This window comes from Dermochelys coriacea, chromosome 11 (assembly GCF_009764565.3).
Source record: "Dermochelys coriacea isolate rDerCor1 chromosome 11, rDerCor1.pri.v4, whole genome shotgun sequence".
NCBI classification, from domain to species: domain Eukaryota; kingdom Metazoa; phylum Chordata; order Testudines; family Dermochelyidae; genus Dermochelys; species Dermochelys coriacea.
The window spans coordinates 3111088-3127675 of NC_050078.2; the positions used below are offsets into that span (position 1 = coordinate 3111088).

At 52.4% G+C, this 16588-nt stretch overlaps 1 protein-coding gene across 22 annotated transcripts in view; it reads left to right on the forward strand.

Moving 5' to 3' along the window:
* Positions 1-16588, forward strand: part of TNS1 (tensin 1) — a 279839-nt gene that overhangs the window by 199323 nt on the left and 63928 nt on the right. The gene's annotated exons all lie outside the window — the stretch shown is intronic.

Genomic DNA, 16588 nt, shown 5'->3' on the forward strand with positions numbered 1-16588 from the left:
CTTGTCCTGCCTTCAGTGGTCATGGAGAACAATTGATCACTGTCCTCTTTATAACAGCCCTTCACATATTAGAAGACTGTTATCAGCTCCCCCTCAGACTCCTTTTCTCAAGACTAAACATGCTCAGATTTTTAAATCTTTCCTCCTAGGGCAGGCTTTTGAAACCTTTTTTCGTTTTTGTTGCTCTCTTCTGGATTGTCTCCAGTTTTTCCACATTTGTCCTAACGTGCGGTGCCAGCACCCAGGACTCCAGCTGAGGCCTCACCAGGGCCAAGTAGAGTGGGACAGTTCCCTCCCGTGTCTTACATACAACGCTCCTGTTAATACATCCCAGAATGAGATGAGCTGTTCTCGCATCAGCATCATACCGTTGACTCATATTCAATCCAGTAGCCCCAGATCTTTTCAGCAGTGTGACCGCCTGGCCAGTCATTCCCCATTGTGTAGCTGTGCATATGATATTTCCTTCCCAAGTACGGTACTTTGCACTTGTCTTCATGGATTTCCACCTTGTTGATTTCAGACCCGTCTCCAACTCGATGAGGTCATTTTGAATTAGTAGACGCCCCTGTTGCCATAGTATCTGCTCACAGTCTTTAATGTATTTCATTGTCACAACACCACCCCTGTGTGGCAGGGCAGAGCTATCACAGCAACAGGGGATCTCTGTCTCTAGGTACTTAGCAAGCCCCCGTCTGTCTGATTGCCTCACAATCTCTACCCTCGCAACAACTCCGGGAGCGCATCTCGCAGCCGCTAGCGAGTGCTGGGCTAGTGGGAGGATGCACGTGGCACCATGTGCCAGGCATTCCTTTTTCCTTCCCGAGGCAGATCTCCTCTGTCTCCTGCTGCAAACAGCTCCTTGCACTTCCCCCTGTGGGCATTCGGCGGGGCTGAGCCGAGCCATGCGGCTGGGGAATGACAATGGGCTTTGCAATAGGAGTTTTCTCCACAGATGCTGCATTGTTGGCTGGGGTCCCGAGCCCTCCGCTTCACATTCCTGCTGGGCTGCCTCACAAAGAAGGGAGCCCTTGCGTAGAGCAAGTGCAGCCTGAGCACGTCCCCCAGGAAGGGAGAGTGCTTGCCTGGGCCCCCCTTGACCTGGGGAGGCACAGAGTTCGGCCTGGTGATATCCATCATCACGTCACCAACACCGCCGGGAGCTGTGCCAGGAGCGCCAATCCTCAGCTGTGCAGAGGGGCCACCGGGCACATGGAAAAGCAGCTCAGAGACAGGTGCCCCTAGAAATGCCACGTCTAGAAATGTCCGAGCAAGCCCAGTTCAGGAAGGAGAGATTGAGCCCACCACTGCACTCCAGAGCTGCCACTCACGCGCTGATGGAAGTGCTCCGGGATCTGTTTGGGTGCCCGCATTCTTCCCTGGTGATGGGACCGGGAGCGAGTGAGGTGATGCCTCTGTCTCGCGGCCTGCCAGCAGGCCTCTGCGCCGGCCACTTATTATAGAGAAACCTTCTTTTAAAGAACGTGGCAGAGCATCCGCAACTGGTTTGGACTGGGGCTGTTTTACATTGGGCTAGATCCTCAGCTGGGGTAAAATGGCATCGCTCCCTCAAAAGTGCCCATGTACACCAGTTGGGGATCTGGGTCTATGGCACAATGCTGGTTTACTCCAGTTGGATACCTGACTCCATGGCCTCAATGAACAGGCCTTGGAGAAATGAGAAACATTTAGAACCAGTACACTATAATTGACCTTAAATTGCTTTTCCCAGCAGTTGTGTCTGTGACGCTCAGCCCGTGGATTGGTTACGACAAGGCAGTTTATATGGATTGGTTTCTCATGTTTTTTCCAACTGAGCCAGTGTGGTTATTTACAGCCCAGAGCATGGAGCCTGCCCCAAATCCCTCCCCATCTTTGGTAGCATTTGTCTCGCTGGGTTAAACACCAAAGCGACCGCATATCACCGCTTTCTGCCTCCTACTGGGGTGGCCGCACCAGTTTGCAGGTGAGGTCACGGCAGGTGGGAGTGGGGAAAGGCACACATCAACTGCTTCCAGTGGGGAGGGTCTCCTCTCGCTGGCCCGGCTTGTTAATGTTCACAGCTCTGAATCTGTGCTTTAGACAGGAGTTCAGATCTCCTGGGAATCCGTGTGTGTGTAAGTAGCACCTAAGTGGGGCAGGAACTGTAAGGAGCAAAGATGGCTCTTTGCTTCCTTCCTGGGCCCCCCCTTCCTGGCTTTGTTGGAGCACATGAGCACTTTGGCCATACAGCCATGCCCCGTAGGCCTGGGCGTGCGGATTAGAACTCGCTCTTCTGGCCCTGTGCCATGTGGGCTCCCCTGCCCTGGCAGACCCGTGCAATGTAGCCGCAGTGGGAACAGGATCGAGACCCCACTATTTGGCCAGACAGACCATCTGCAGTGGTCTGGGTCCCAGCCCCCGAGTTCTATAGTATGTACAAGACGTTTCTTGAGGGATTAATTGTTGCCAGCTCTTATTCTGTGAAGGGCCTTTGTGTTTGAAATCATTCAGCCTAAGGGGCACAAAATATTTATTTCCAAACACGGTGTATCCGTAGGCCATGTAGGCAGACCCGTGACTTCAACTCCTGCCTGAGTGGATAGGTGCTACCACAGGAGAAATCAGAATGAATAATCACACAGATTAGAGCAGTTCAGAAAATGGGCAGATTTTTCTTTTTCCCCCCTATAGTATTTCACGGAAATTTGTCTCATTTGTCAACAAATATTTTTTTCAGTTTAGGCAAAAAAATTGGGGTTCAAAGGTTTTTTTGTTGTTGAAAATCAGGAACATTTTGAAAGAAACAAAAGTATTTATTTAAGAAAAAGGCCATTTTTCACTGAAAGAAAGTTTTAAACAAAGACAAACACTAATAATAGATCAAAATATGGTTACATGAGAACTCTAGAGGAAGCTCTATCTATCTGTCTATCTATCCATCCCTGAACATCGATAGATAGACAGGCAGACCGACAGAGGGGGGGTATGGAGATTATATTAGATAGGCAGACTATCTATCTATCTATCTATCTATCTATCTATCTATCTATCCCCATACACCCCGTCTGTCTGTCTGTCTATTCCCATACATCCCATCTGTCTGTCTGTCTTTCTATCCCCATACACCCCTCTATCTATCTATCCCTCTACACCCCGTCTGTCTGTCTGTCTGTCTATCCATCCCCATACACCCCATCTGTCTGCCTGTCTATTTCCATACATCCCATCTGTCTGTCTATCTATCCGCATACACCCCTGTATCTATCTTTCCCTCTACACCCTGTCTGTCTGTCTGTCTGTCTGTCTGTCTATCCATCCCCATATACCCTGTCTGTCTGTCTGTCTTTCTCATAGATCCCTTTCACCATCGTATCTGAGCACTGTCAAGTCCAGGTCATGTCTGAAGTGCCTCTTTCAACTCTCTGCTGCGCTGTGTGTCTGCATCACTGGAAATAAATCCAGGGTTAATCACACTGGCATGGTGAAAATAGTTGTTGCACGGGATGTATTTCAGGGCTCTCCATGAGGCAGCACATTTATCCTGTGACTCCAGGGCTTTGTGGTATCCTCATAAATAGCATTTGCCTGCAAGGGACAGTCTGAGAGTGGCTGGCAGAGGCACTTTCTCTCTGTAGCTTTCTCAGCCATGCTATCGAATTGGGGTATTGGCGAGATCAGAACCGTCCCGCGCGATCCAGGCCGGAGTGACTGAGCAGGGGAAGTTCAGCAATGAAAAAGATCAACTAAATATATGCAAAATGGCCCTGTGCGTGAGATGTGTCTGTCTGTGTTTCTGAAAGAAACCCCCTCTGCTTCTGGCACGCCTCTGTAATGGCCTCCCAAAGAAAGCGATGGGTGCGCCATTCACTTGAGACACGTAAAATGAGACTGGATGGAGCTCTGGGGAATGTAGTGTAGGGAGATCTTTTATACCACTGTGGTTAAGGCGCTGGACTGGAACTTGGGGGATCTACGATCACTTCCTGACTTTTCCACAGACTCTCTGTGTGACCCTGGGTCAGTCACTTCATCTTTCTGTGCCTCAGTTTCCCCCTCTGTAAAATGGGGGGAAATTATCCTTCCTTTCTCCTACCCTTTTTCTGCCTTATCTATTCAGAGTGTAAGCTCTTTGGGGTGGGAGCTGTCTCTTGCTACAGGTCAGTGCAGCACGTAGCTCCATAGGGCTGTGGTCTCGGTTGGGCCTGGTTGGTCCCATAGTACAGATTCATAACAGCTTGCTGCCTGCGGGAGGACCTAGATGGGGCCTCGCTCCTGCCAAACTGTTCTGTCTCGAAGGCTCCATCCATGGTGATCTGAGGCCTTGGGCGTTCTATTGCTTCACCTCCATTGCCCGTGGAAGGTTGAGTAGCAGGTTCCTCCGGAAGGAGATGGTAATACACAGTGCGATAATAGATTAAAACCAGTCTGAAGTTATAATTGGTTTAGTTTTTTGAGTGATGGGGGAGAAAGATCCCAGGGTCCACCAACCTCCACCATCATCTTTCTCCTCACTCCAATGGCCTTTCTGCTGGCCGGTGTGGGCTAACAGCTAGGAGACCATTAATGCAACATCTCCATCAACAAGGACTTGCTACTACAGCCACACACCTGACTTCCACTGGGAACAGGGCGGGAAGGGAGCGGACATTAGATCCCTCTGTACCTTTAGCAGCCTGTTGCCTCCCAGCCTGAGGTGCCAGGCCAGCCATTCTTTCTGTCATTGGAAAATCATAGAATCAGAGAATATCAGGGTTGGAAGGGACCTCAGGAGGTATCTAGTCCAACCCCCTGCTCAAAGCAGGACCAATCCCCAACTAAATCATCCTAATCAGGGCTTTGTCAAGCCGGGCCTTAAAAACCTCAAAGGATGGAAATTCCACCACCTCCCTAGGTAACCCATTCCAGTGCTTCACCACCCTCCTAGTGAAAAAGTTTTTCCTAATATCCAACCTAGACCTCCAACACTGTAACTTGAGACCATTGCTCCACTGAGAACAGTCTAGATCCATCCTCTGCAGGGGCTTGTAATAGGGACCATTTATTTCAGTGCCTCAGTAGAGATGTGTGGGCCAAACATTAGGCACTCAAATGTGAACATTTTTCAACTCAGAGATTTTCCGCCCCATGCACCAGTGGAAACCCAGGAGTCCTGACCCCCCCCAGCTCTACTCTCTAGCATACACTGCTCCACTCCCAGAGCCAAGCTGAGAATCCTGGAGTGTCCTGTCAGTCCCCGGCTTTAACTGTCTGCCAGGCAGCCTCCAGAAATCCCTTTCCCTGATCTGCTAGTCCCAATCCTGCAGCGCACTGGTGTCCGTGTGATTCCCGGGGAAGCCAGTGGGAGTTTGGGGCCCTGGCGGTGCATGTGCTGATATACTGCATGGCAGGGGGACCCCGGCCCATGCACGTCTTTACCTCAGGATAAAGAAAAGGAGTACTTGTGGCACCTTAGAGACTAACAAATTTATTTGAGCATAAGCTTTCTGTAGCTCACGAAAGCTTATGCTCAAATAAATTTGTTAGTCTCTAAGGTGCCACAAGTACTCCTTTTATTTTTGCGAATACAGACTAGCACGGCTGCTACTCTGAAAGCTTTACCTCAGGATGTGTGTCATGAAATCAGTCCCATTGTTCGTTATGGGGCAGCGTGGCCCCTTAGGCAGTGCTCACACAGCCCTGCCATGGGTAACAGGGGCCGGCATAGCCTCTCCGCAGCAATGGTTCTGTCCATTCCTCCCCTAAATTTTTCCACCTTCCCCGGTTCCCCGCTTTCTCTGTTTCTCCCCCCCCCTTTCCCCACCCCACCCCCAGTCTGCTGTTAGCTAACCGATTTTGAATGTCATCTGTGAAAGGACTTTATGGGCTGGTGATGGGAGATTGGATGCCTTTGACCTGCGTCCAGCTCTGACATCTGCAGGAGACTTGCTAATTCCCCACCTGAGTAATCGCTTTGGCATGTGCCTCTCGCTGCTGCTGCTGCTGCTGCTGCTGCTGCTGCTGCTGCTGGAATCGCTCCCCCATTGCCTTCCTGGGGCTCTGTTTACAGCAGCCTGGCGTGGCGGTGGGCTTGGTCTGTCTAGGCCTTTAAAACATTCTGCAGATGCTGGAGCCCACCACCCCTCCCTTCTCTCTCCAGCCGGCTGCTTGATCTCTTGCACCCATTCCTGGCACACCCACAGTGCTCACCGGGCTCGGGTCTGCTCCTGCGTCCCATCGGCCTCTGGCACTGCCGGAACTCATCACGTTCCTTAACTAGGTGGCGCAGGGCGGGCTGGACCCACGCCCCTGAGCTCTGCGTCTTGACGATTTGGGTGATCTCCCCACCTCATTCCAAGACCCATCCCTTCCACTTGCCTGCAGAGCGGAGCGAGCCACAGCCTCTCGTCTGGCCTGTGCTCACAGGGACGAATTACCCGGTGGGAGCAGCAGGGCAGGAGGTGGCTGGGGAGGAGAAGACGGGGATGGTGGCTGCAGTGCGCAGGTGCCCGGTGATGAGACAAGGCCTGGTACAGGCACCCTGAGAGGTGGGCTGGGTCCAGGAGGCAGCGTGGGAGCAGGACTCAATCTGTCAGGCAGCAGTGCACCAACGGGAGCCGATCACAGCCTGCCCAGGGGCAGCTGGAAGCATGGATTAACCAGGGTGGCGGTGGTCTGGGGGAGTGGAGGTCCTGCCCTCCTTCTCAGCTGCAGCGTGGCACCCAAGAGCACATGGGACAGCCAAAGCATGGGACAGCTCGCTCCTGTCGGCACCAAGCGGCTACATGAGTTGTAAGCTCGCTAGTGTAGACGTGGCCTAAGGTTGAAGAACTCTGGTTTTCTCCTCCGCTGGCTTGGGCTCTGTGCCCGCTCCATGATGTTAAGACAGAGGAGTGCAGGACTGGCTGGTACTCCAGGGGGTTCTCGTTAGCATGACCGGCGCAGTCGCGAGGGACATTGGATGAATCAAGTCTGTCTACGCTGCCTTCGGTGGTGGGCATGCAGCGCGTGGAGATGTGCCCGAGGGTGTGAGTCTGCTGGCTCCACTAACAATAGCTGGGAAGCATCTGTAGCCTGGGCCATACAAACCTGCCTGGGATCCTGTTCTGTGTCCCTGAGCAGCCAGCCCGTGCTGCCGTGTCTTCCTCTCTCAAGCGCAACCAAAGCCAGCTCGGGTCTGTCCATGCTTGCTGCAGGCACATCTCTGATTGGCGGGTAGACATACCCCTTATGATGATGGAGAAAGTGGCCAGATGCCCTTCTGGAATCACTGCCACCCCACTGGTTCCTGAACCGGCTCACCAACAATAAGAGCCGGCCTGAACCTTTGGCAGAGACTCAACCACCCAAATTTCAGAGTAGCAGCCGTGTTAGTCTGTATTTGCAAAAAGAAAAGGAGTACTTGTGGCACCTTAGAGACTAACAAATTTATTAGAGCATAAGCTTTCGTATAGCTCACGAAAGCTTATGCTCTAATAAATTTTGTTAGTCTCTAAGGTGCCACAAGTACTCCTTTTCTTTTTGCGAACCCCCCAAATGTTCCCTGTCTTCCAAACTAACCCAGCTCATTCTGCTTGTCTGTTTCACATCCACTCCCTGGCTCCAAAAAGGGAAATGCTAAAGAACTGGGACAGAGCCTGTTTTCCTGAGCTTCCCACAAGGTTCAGATAGATCAGAGCTTTGAGGGGGTAACATTGTCTAGTGGCTACAGCGTGGGACCAGGCGGTAGAAGAGCTAACTTGTTGTGTGACTTGGAGCAAGACACTTTACTTCCCGGGGCTTCAGTTTCCCCAACTGTTAAATGGGGATTGTCATTCTCACCTATTCCCAGGAGTTGCTGTGAGCCTCGCTGCAGGAATGTTTGCCAAGCACATTGGGATACCATGCTGGAGAGCAAGTGTTAGCATCATCCCCGCTTTGGGGTATTTTTCATAATTCAAACACTAAATCTTCACCCTGATTTGGAGTGGCGTGGGGTGTCCAAAACCTAGAGTCCTGGGGGCTGGACACCTCTCTGGAGTATTCCCGATCTGTGTTCTGCCATCACTGCAACAGGGCACAGTGCCAGCTGGGCTCTCTCTATGGGTAGGATGCCTTGTGCAGCCTCTTTTGTCTAGGAAAAGTAGGAAAAAATGGTTAATATCTAGCGAAAGTTATTCCTTATTTTCACTGTCGAAGTTTCCTTGAAACTTAAACCTGTCTGAATAAGAGAGCGAGCGCGCGTAAGAGCCCATCTGGCTGGAGCTGTGTTTGGAAAGTGTGCACTAGAAGATCTTCCAGCGCTAAACCTGGCTGCTAAAATAACAGGAGGCCGAACTCGTGTGCTTGCCCGGCTTGGGAGAATGCCTTTGTATTTCAAACCTCCAGAAGGTTGAGGAAAGATTTTCAAGGCCCTGAAACTGCCCTGTCCTGATGCTATTTAAGCTGCGATGCCTGTCCCGGTTTGAATAAAAACGCCCCACACTAGGGCTTTGTTCAAGACTCCTTAAACAGACCAGAACCTACTCTTGTTCTGTTCTGAGCTTCCTGGTTTTGTCAAGAATAGTAGATGGAAATACAGATGATTTCTGTAAACACCTCTTCTTGCAGTTTTTTTGGGCCAGCCAAACCCAAGAAATAAGCTGAAAGCCGTATGGTAGTCACCTGCCTACCATAACTGGCCAGTACATTTCAGTCCCCAGGAGAGACTCTTTGTCGTAAGTGGTTGGAGTTCCTCAGCCATGTATCATAATAGTCCAAAAAATAAAGGTTGGTGATGAATGGCGAACGTCCTCTCCTCTGGAAACCTCACCAAAAATCACCTTTGCTCTGTGCAAGGTTTGCAGCCTGCTTTCTAGACCAAAGGAGCTGAGTGCCACAGGAAATCTGCTTTGGAGAAGCATCCCAACTTTGGGAGATGCCTGAACGGAGCTGAAGCTCAGAACATGGGTGAGATTGGTCATGAATGGAAAGCAAAAAAGAAAAGGAGTACTTGTGGCACCTTAGAGACTAACAAATTTATTTGAGCATAAGCTTTCGTGAGCTACAGCTCACTTCATCGGATGCAGTGGGTGGGGTTCAGCTTTGGCTTTCTCTGGTGAAAATGTCTGGCGTGGGGTAGAGCAGAATCCCCATACACCCCTTCTATCTATATCTGTATCTATATCTATATCTATCTATCTATCCCTATACACCCCCTCTAGCCATCCATCAATCCCCATACACCCCCTCTATCCATCCCTCTATCCATCCATCAATGCCCATACACCCCCTCTATCCATCCCTCTATCCACCCATCAATCTCCATACACCCCTTCTATCAGTCCATCAATCCCCATACACCCCCTCTATCCATCCCTTTATCCATCCATCAGTTCCTATACACACTATCTATCTATCTATCTATCTATCTATCTATCTATCTATCTATCTATCTATCTATCTATCAAACAAACACCTGTCAGGGATGGTCTAGATAATACTTAGTCCTGCCTTGAGTGCAGGGGACTGGACTAGACGACCTCTCGACGTCCCTTCCAGTTCTATGATTCTGTCTATCCCCATACAGCCCTTCTATCTATCTATCTATCTATCTATCTATCTATCTATCTATCTATCCCCATACACCACCTCTGTCTGTCTGTGTATGTATCTCTGCTTCCTTCTCGACGGGCTAAGTTCTCACCCTTCCATTGCCTTCAGTGGGGTTCAATCAGGGTGAATTTTTTCCAGTGTCACTCAGTTAGCCCCAGGCTCTGTTTAACCCCCCTCCTTCCCATGTGCTTGTTCCACAGCTGGAGGAGCATGGACGTCCCTTGTGCGGTCCCATTCGCAGAAAGCTGGGGCCCAGGGGGAGTGGAAAAATCACCTCCTCTTTCGGGCTGTTTGTCTCAGGTCTCTGACTTTCCGTTGTCTGCCTCTCTTCATCCCCTGCCCCACCACACTCTCTGCCCATTCACCTCTCCTCCCTTTCTCCACCTCCTTCCCTCTCTCCGCTCGGCTCTGGGCGAATGCTCTGTCTAGTGGCTGTGTGGTGCAGCCGCCCAGTGCTAAGCTGCTGGACTCGCAGCCTCTGTGATGTCATGCTAAAATCACATAGCTGCAGGATGATAAATCCTTGGGATCCAACTGGCTGAAATTACAGACGGCGTTTTATCCCACGAGCCAGGAAACACCCTGCTCCAGTCCCTGACAGGCAGAGAGGCAGGGTAGGAGACAGGCAGAGCCGGGGCTGTCGTCTCTCAGGAACTCTTAGAAAACTCCGGCACTGAAGGAAAAGGGAGTGAACAGCGAGGGAAGGAAATTGACCTAGTTCCCCCTCTTCTGCTGGGTGTTTTCCTTCCATCCAGCTGGTAAGTTCTGACTCCCGGGCTGGGCTTTGCTTCCTCGGGAATCTGTCCAGATTTGGTTTGCAAGACGGGGTGACTGTAATCTGCTGTTTCACAACACCCTAGAGCCAGGCAGATCTCAGCACTTCCCCACTGAGGGCAGGGACGGCTCCTTGGCACTGCCGAGCCTCATAGCTGGGCAGGCGATGAAACGGAAACCCTGTCGGGATTGAAGGGCAGGGGCTGAGTGAATTCCTGGAGCTCCTGTTGGGAACCCAGCCTGATTCCCGTGCTTCCCCGTCCCGTCGCAGGGCCGCGCGGTCCCCCCTGCCAGCCAGCCAAGCTGTCACTTTGGGGCAACATGTCTGGAGATGACCCGGGGCTGGATTCCCAGTGGGTATAAGTCAGCCCTGGAGTCAGTGGAGCTGTACTGATTTATGCTGGGGCTCAGAGCCCAGCGGGCAGAGTTGGTCACACTGCGGGGAGGAATCTCAGGATGGGGCGCTGAGCTCACCCGAGCGTTGACCAAATCAAGTAGCCACATCCCCAGGTGATTCTGACTCTGCTTCTCTCCTGGGCTGTCTTCCCCCTCACCCTGCGATCTGCCGGCATGGAGGCCGATTCGCTTGTTTCCCTTCGTCTTGGGCAGTGGTTTATGCTCTGCTGTGTCAAACCTGCCTTGCACCATCACCAAGTGCCTGGCCGGCTGTTTGGGAAGCGTATTTGAATGTGGCCACCAGTGTTTGGAGAAAGTTGGATTGATCTGAATCAGCCGCTAGATCAGCCACTTTCTCCTTTCCTACAATCTGTTTGCTGTTTGATTTCTCTCTACGCAAAGGGGAAGCGACAGGCAGGGAGATGAAGGCCAGGGAGCAGGGTAAAGCTGTCGGAGAATTGGAGAACTGTGCTGTTTCTATCAGTGTGCCTGGGTCCGTGGGATCAGATAGCACGGTGATGGGCGTGGGGTAGAACAGACTAGGGAATTCCTCTAGCAAAGCCCTGAGGTTTTGTTTGGATCCTTCTCCATCCTCCCTGCCTGAATCAACACAGGTGGATTGAACAAAAGCATTCTTGTTGTGTCAGATATCTTTGAAAAATAAAAGCCACTGAGTCAATAAACTAATGGTGGGTGCTCTGCATGCCACGGTGAGGATGCTGCTACCATCCCAGATGGTCTAGGGAAACATAAGAGACAGATGAGGTGGGGCATTCTCACTGGAAAGCGATTCGGATTGACTGTCCCTAGTTTGGCTTTGCACTCGTGTCTGACAACTGACCATGGGAGCAGGTGCCCGCTTGCTTCAAGCAGGAATTGGGATTCTGCCAGTTTGCTGTGAATGTGGCAAATCTGCAACATGCCCCTCCCTCTCCACCACTGCAGAGAAAATCATAATTCTTTTTTTCATGGCAACAGAAGCGTTTCGTCATTTTTAACCCTGCTCCCTGCCCTGTCGGACCCAAAAGGATAGTCCGGATTCAGTCCAGATAGTCAGGTGGCTAGTTCTGTGTCCTCCAACGTGATCTGTAAGCCATGAGTTTCGGCTGTATCTGCTGCATGGGGGTGCATAAGTGGATTCAGGAGGGTTTTTCTGTCTCTCATCTCCAGCCGTCTGTGAGCAAGTTGCTCTTGTATAATGTTGTCTAGCGGTTAAAACACAGGTGCAGGAGTCAAGAGCCGTGAGTTATAGTCCCAGTTCTGACAATGACTCCTCATATGGCGTGGGTGAGTCACTTAACCCGCCTGCAGCTGGTTGTTTTTACCTGTCTCGTGGGCGTCTACTGGGACCGAGCGGTCGGTGTTTCCAATCCATGGTGGAAAGGGCTAAATCAGAGCAGGAAATAATTTGGCTCCAACCGCTCTGAGCCAGCCCGCTTAACCAGTAGCAGAGCTTGGTGCAACTCCTTGGATATCACAGGCTGGGGGCGAGCTCCTTGGGCTGGGAGGCCTCTATCTCCTGAATTCCCCCAGTCAGTTTGGGCTGGGTGGTGCTTGAACATCTACCTTGCAATTTGTAGCCCTGCCACCTGAGTGAGATGACCGGGCCAGTCACAACAGTGCCTCGGCTCTTGTATTGCAATGTGGTCATCCCCTAGGATCTCCCATCGGACAGGAACACTCGGAAGAGGGCTGGGGACTTAGACCATCAGCCTGGCAAGGGTCTCGTGGGTAGGATTGGCAGCCCTTCAGGATTGGCTTGGAGTCTCCAGGAATTAAAGATGAATCTTTAATTAAAGATTATGTCATGTGATGAAATCCCCAGGAATGCATCCGACCAAAACTGGCCACTGTACCCATGGGTCACAGAGCCTGGTCCTGGCGTATCGTCCCGCGTGTAAACGTATTAAGCTCCCGCTTTGAGCTAGCTGGGCTCTTTGTCCCCATGGCTTGGCCTCCCTGCTGGCTTGTTGCCTCCATCCCTCTCAAAGAGAATCCGGTCCAAAGGCCAGGTTGGGACTGTGCTGGCCTCGCCTTGAGCCTTAAAAATCCCCCCCGTCCCCTGCCAGAAGGCCATTCTGCGGATGCTTTTGAGATGCTTCTCCCAGCAGCAGGGCGGGTTCTGAATCAGGGTGCTAATTCAAGCCTCTTCCCTCTATTTCCCCTGGCCCATGTGCTTTATTTATCTGATGTGGATATAACCTGCAGGCGCGTTATTCCTGCCTCTCTGGGGCTTGTGCCCCCCCTCCCAGGGCATGCCTCAGCTGTGACACCCCTAGTGTCGCCCTCTGTCATGCTTGTGCTTCTGTGGGAGGAGCGCAGCTCATCTTGAGTGGCAGCAAAGAGCCTAGAGAATTGTGGACCCGGCTGGTGGGATGAGCCTGGGAGAGCTCCAGGGAGCTGGTCTGGAAGGAGGCATTGCTCAGGTTCTTCCCGCAAGGAAGAGAGCTCTGCTGAGTCAAACCCTGGGTTCCCCGCAGAGCCGTGTCGTGGAGGAAGGTTGGATCAGCATCCTCCCCCCAAAGCAGGGCAGAGGCGTGTCAGGAGGCAGGAGAAGGCTGGGCGCTCTCCCAGGCTCTGGGTGCCCAATTCCCTTCGTTGGACAGTTCACCTAGGAGTAAGGCTGGGGACTGGCTGGTTTGGCTGGGCTGTACAGAGCCATTGGAAGCCATGGCGGGGCTGGGCATCTCTCCCTTGGAAAATCTTAATCATCCTTCCCAGTCCACGGTCTCAGGCTCCTGGGACAGATGGAGATTTAACCCCTGATGTCCCAGGACCCGTTCAGTGGGCTGAGCTTGCTTGCAACTGAACGTAACCTGGCTACATCTGTACAAAAACCTAGCGAAGGGCTGAGGGCTGAAAATGAATGTTACTGTGTAGAATGAGTGTTGTTGTGGTAAGAATTTGTGGCCTGATCCAAAGCCCACTGAAATCGAAAGAGAGACTTCGCCACCCTCGCTTTGGATCAAAACCCCCCATCTCGAGCTCTGTCTTCCTCGCTTTGTATGTCCCACTCTGGTGGTGGTGTATGCACTGTACAGAGAGGACTTTTTGCCATCCTTAATCCAGAAATAGTTGCCCATAGTGTTGCTGTGTGGGCACATGGGTACACACACAATGCGGGGGAGTTGCCGTGTGTGAGTCTGCATACACAGTGTGTGCACGTGATTCCACGTGTGTGCATGTGCAGACACCTGTCGTGTGCATGTTGCTGTGTGTTTGCGTGGCTCGATGTGTGCTCGTGGCAGGGGCATTGCTGTGATTTTGTGTGTGCGCACACTCTGTGGCATGGTCGCTTGCGGGGGTGTCCCTGTGTGATTGCCCGGCCGTTGCTGTGTTTGTGCATGCATGTTGTTTGTGGGTTGCTCCACGGGGACTGGTATGTGCGTTGCGCGGGTCTTGCTCTGGGGTGTCAGGCTGTGTGCGCGCGCTGCACGGTGGTTGTGCTCTCTGTGTGTAAGTCCATGTTGTGTGGAGGTTACAGTTATTTGGACAGGAGCATAGGGGCTGGTTAGCCTCCCTCTCCTGGTACGCCTGGCTCTGTTGTGGAAGTGTTTGCCTGCAGATCAGAGTGTTCTGATTTCACGCTGTCGCATGAAGCCGTCTTCCGGCTCTGAGTCTGGCCTCTGGCTCGCGGCCAGGGAAGAGTCACTTTTTCCTCTAAAAAGAAAGCGTTTAATGTTGCCTCCATGGCCTTCCAGGAAACCTCACTGGGGATCTGGAAAAAGAAATGGAGAGACTCCAATGGGGGGAGAGGGGCCTTTCAGCAGGAGGGCAGAGTGGGGAAATGGATAGCTTGCTCTGGTATACCATGCCACACTCAGTGCCAAGGCAGCGCCTTTGATACAAGACGACATTCTTCCGCACCTGGGCCCATTTGAAGTAGCTCATCTTCCCCAATTCCCTGCATTCGCCCAGGGCGTCAGAGCCCCGGGCAGCCCTGGAGCAGAGAGCAGTTTAAAATTAAGGCTGGGTGACCAGTTTGGAAAAACCTGAAAGTCACCTGGAGGACGACAGCCGGCCCTGCACTTTGCAGAGCCCCAATGTGCCAGCATGAGGGACCAGGCTGTGAGGTTGCTCCCATGCCCGGATGGGATCTGCAGAACTGGGGTTGTAGGGCCCGCAAGAGGGTGGGGTCCAAATCGGCTGGTTGCTTTGCTTGGGCGTGAGGTCAGTGGTACAAACGGAGCATGGTGGAGTCTCCCAAACTGAACAGCTGACTCAGCAGAGCCCCGTGGCGAGGCAATGGCGTCTGACTTACGGCATCGACCTGCTGGGGCTCGGTCATTGAGCGCAAGGTTCAGAACGGAGCAGGATGCTTCCTGCAGGCAGGTAGCCCGGGTCTCGTCCCGTAGCGGGACCCCATTTGGCTTGTGATGCTGTGTTGTGGCGGAAACTTGGTCACATCGTCACAAGTGCAGTGTCTAGGGTCACAATTGTATCGGTCTAAAATGCTGCTGTGTGGGCTGGCCCCAGGAGAGGCTCCGATTCTCTGGGGAGGAGTGAGGGATGGAGGGAGGGATAGAGCCATTAAATGGATTTAAAACTAGCTAACTGACAGGTCTCCAAATGTAACCGTTAAAGGGGAATCATCTTCAAGCTGGTGCATGTCCAGTGAGCCCCAGAGCCCCATGGGGCTGAAGCCAGGAGCCCTGATGCCATGCGGGGTTAAAGCCGGGAGCCTAAAGCTGGGAGCCCTGACCCCTAGTGCCTCGTGGGGCAGGCTGAAGCCCTGAGTCCCGCAGCCTCACAGGGCTAAATCCCCAAGTCCCCCTGCCCTGTAGGGCTAAAGCCAGGATCCTGGATTCCTGGTGCTGAAGCAGCAAGCCCCCCCCCAGTGGTTGAAGCCTGGGGCCCTAAACCCCACCCCCCCAAAGAAGTCCTGAGCCCTCAGCCCCATGGGGAAGAAGCCCCCATCCCCGCAGAGCTGAAGCCTCGGGCCCCACCCCAATCCGGTGGCTAGATCCCCGAGTCCCCCTCTCCATGTGGCTGAAGCTCAGAGCCCTGAGCCCCCCGGCTCTGCATGTCTAAAACCAAAGCCCCTGGTCCTCCAGTGGCTGAACCCCACAGGCCCCCATGCTGGGCCCTGGAATTTCTATAGCATGTTGGGGGGACCTCAGAAAGAAAAACACCGAGAACCCCTGACCTCGCAGACAAATATCCAATGGCTGGAAATTGAAGCTAGACAAATCCAGACTGGAAATAAGGCATAAAAGTTACCAGTGAGAATAATTAACCATTGGTACAATTTATCACAGGATCTGGTGGATTTGCCATCACAGGCTATTTTAAAATCAAGGTTGGATTTTTTAAAAAAACGCCTCCTTTTGAGCTAGAGCGGATTATTTCAGGGGAGTTCTCTGGCCTGTCTTATCCAGGAGGTCAGACTGGATGATCACAATAATCCTTTCTGGCCTGGAATCTATGAAGTCATCCATCCATCCACCTTGTTTGCGTGAGAAGTTCTGGAACAGCCTTCCCAGGGGAGCAATGGGGGCTGGCTTCAAGACTGAGCTTGATAGGTTTACGGAGGGGCTGGTATGATGACACTGCCTACAATGGCAGGTAGCCGATCTTTGACTGCTACCAGCAAGTATCCCCAACAGCCAGGGATGGGACACTGGATGGGGAGAGCCCTGAGTCACTACAGAGAATTCTTTGCCAGGGGTCTGGCTGCTGGGTCTTGCCCACAAGCTCAGGGTCTGACTGATCGCCGGATTTGGGGTTGGGAAGGAATTTTCCCCCTGGTCAGATTGGCAGAGACCCTGGGGTTTTTGTCTTCCTCGGCAGCGTGGGGCACGGGTCACTTGCAGGTTTAAACGGTGGATTCTCTGTAACTTGAAGTCTTTCTGAGACTTCACTAAGTCAGCCAGAGCTTAGGGGTCTA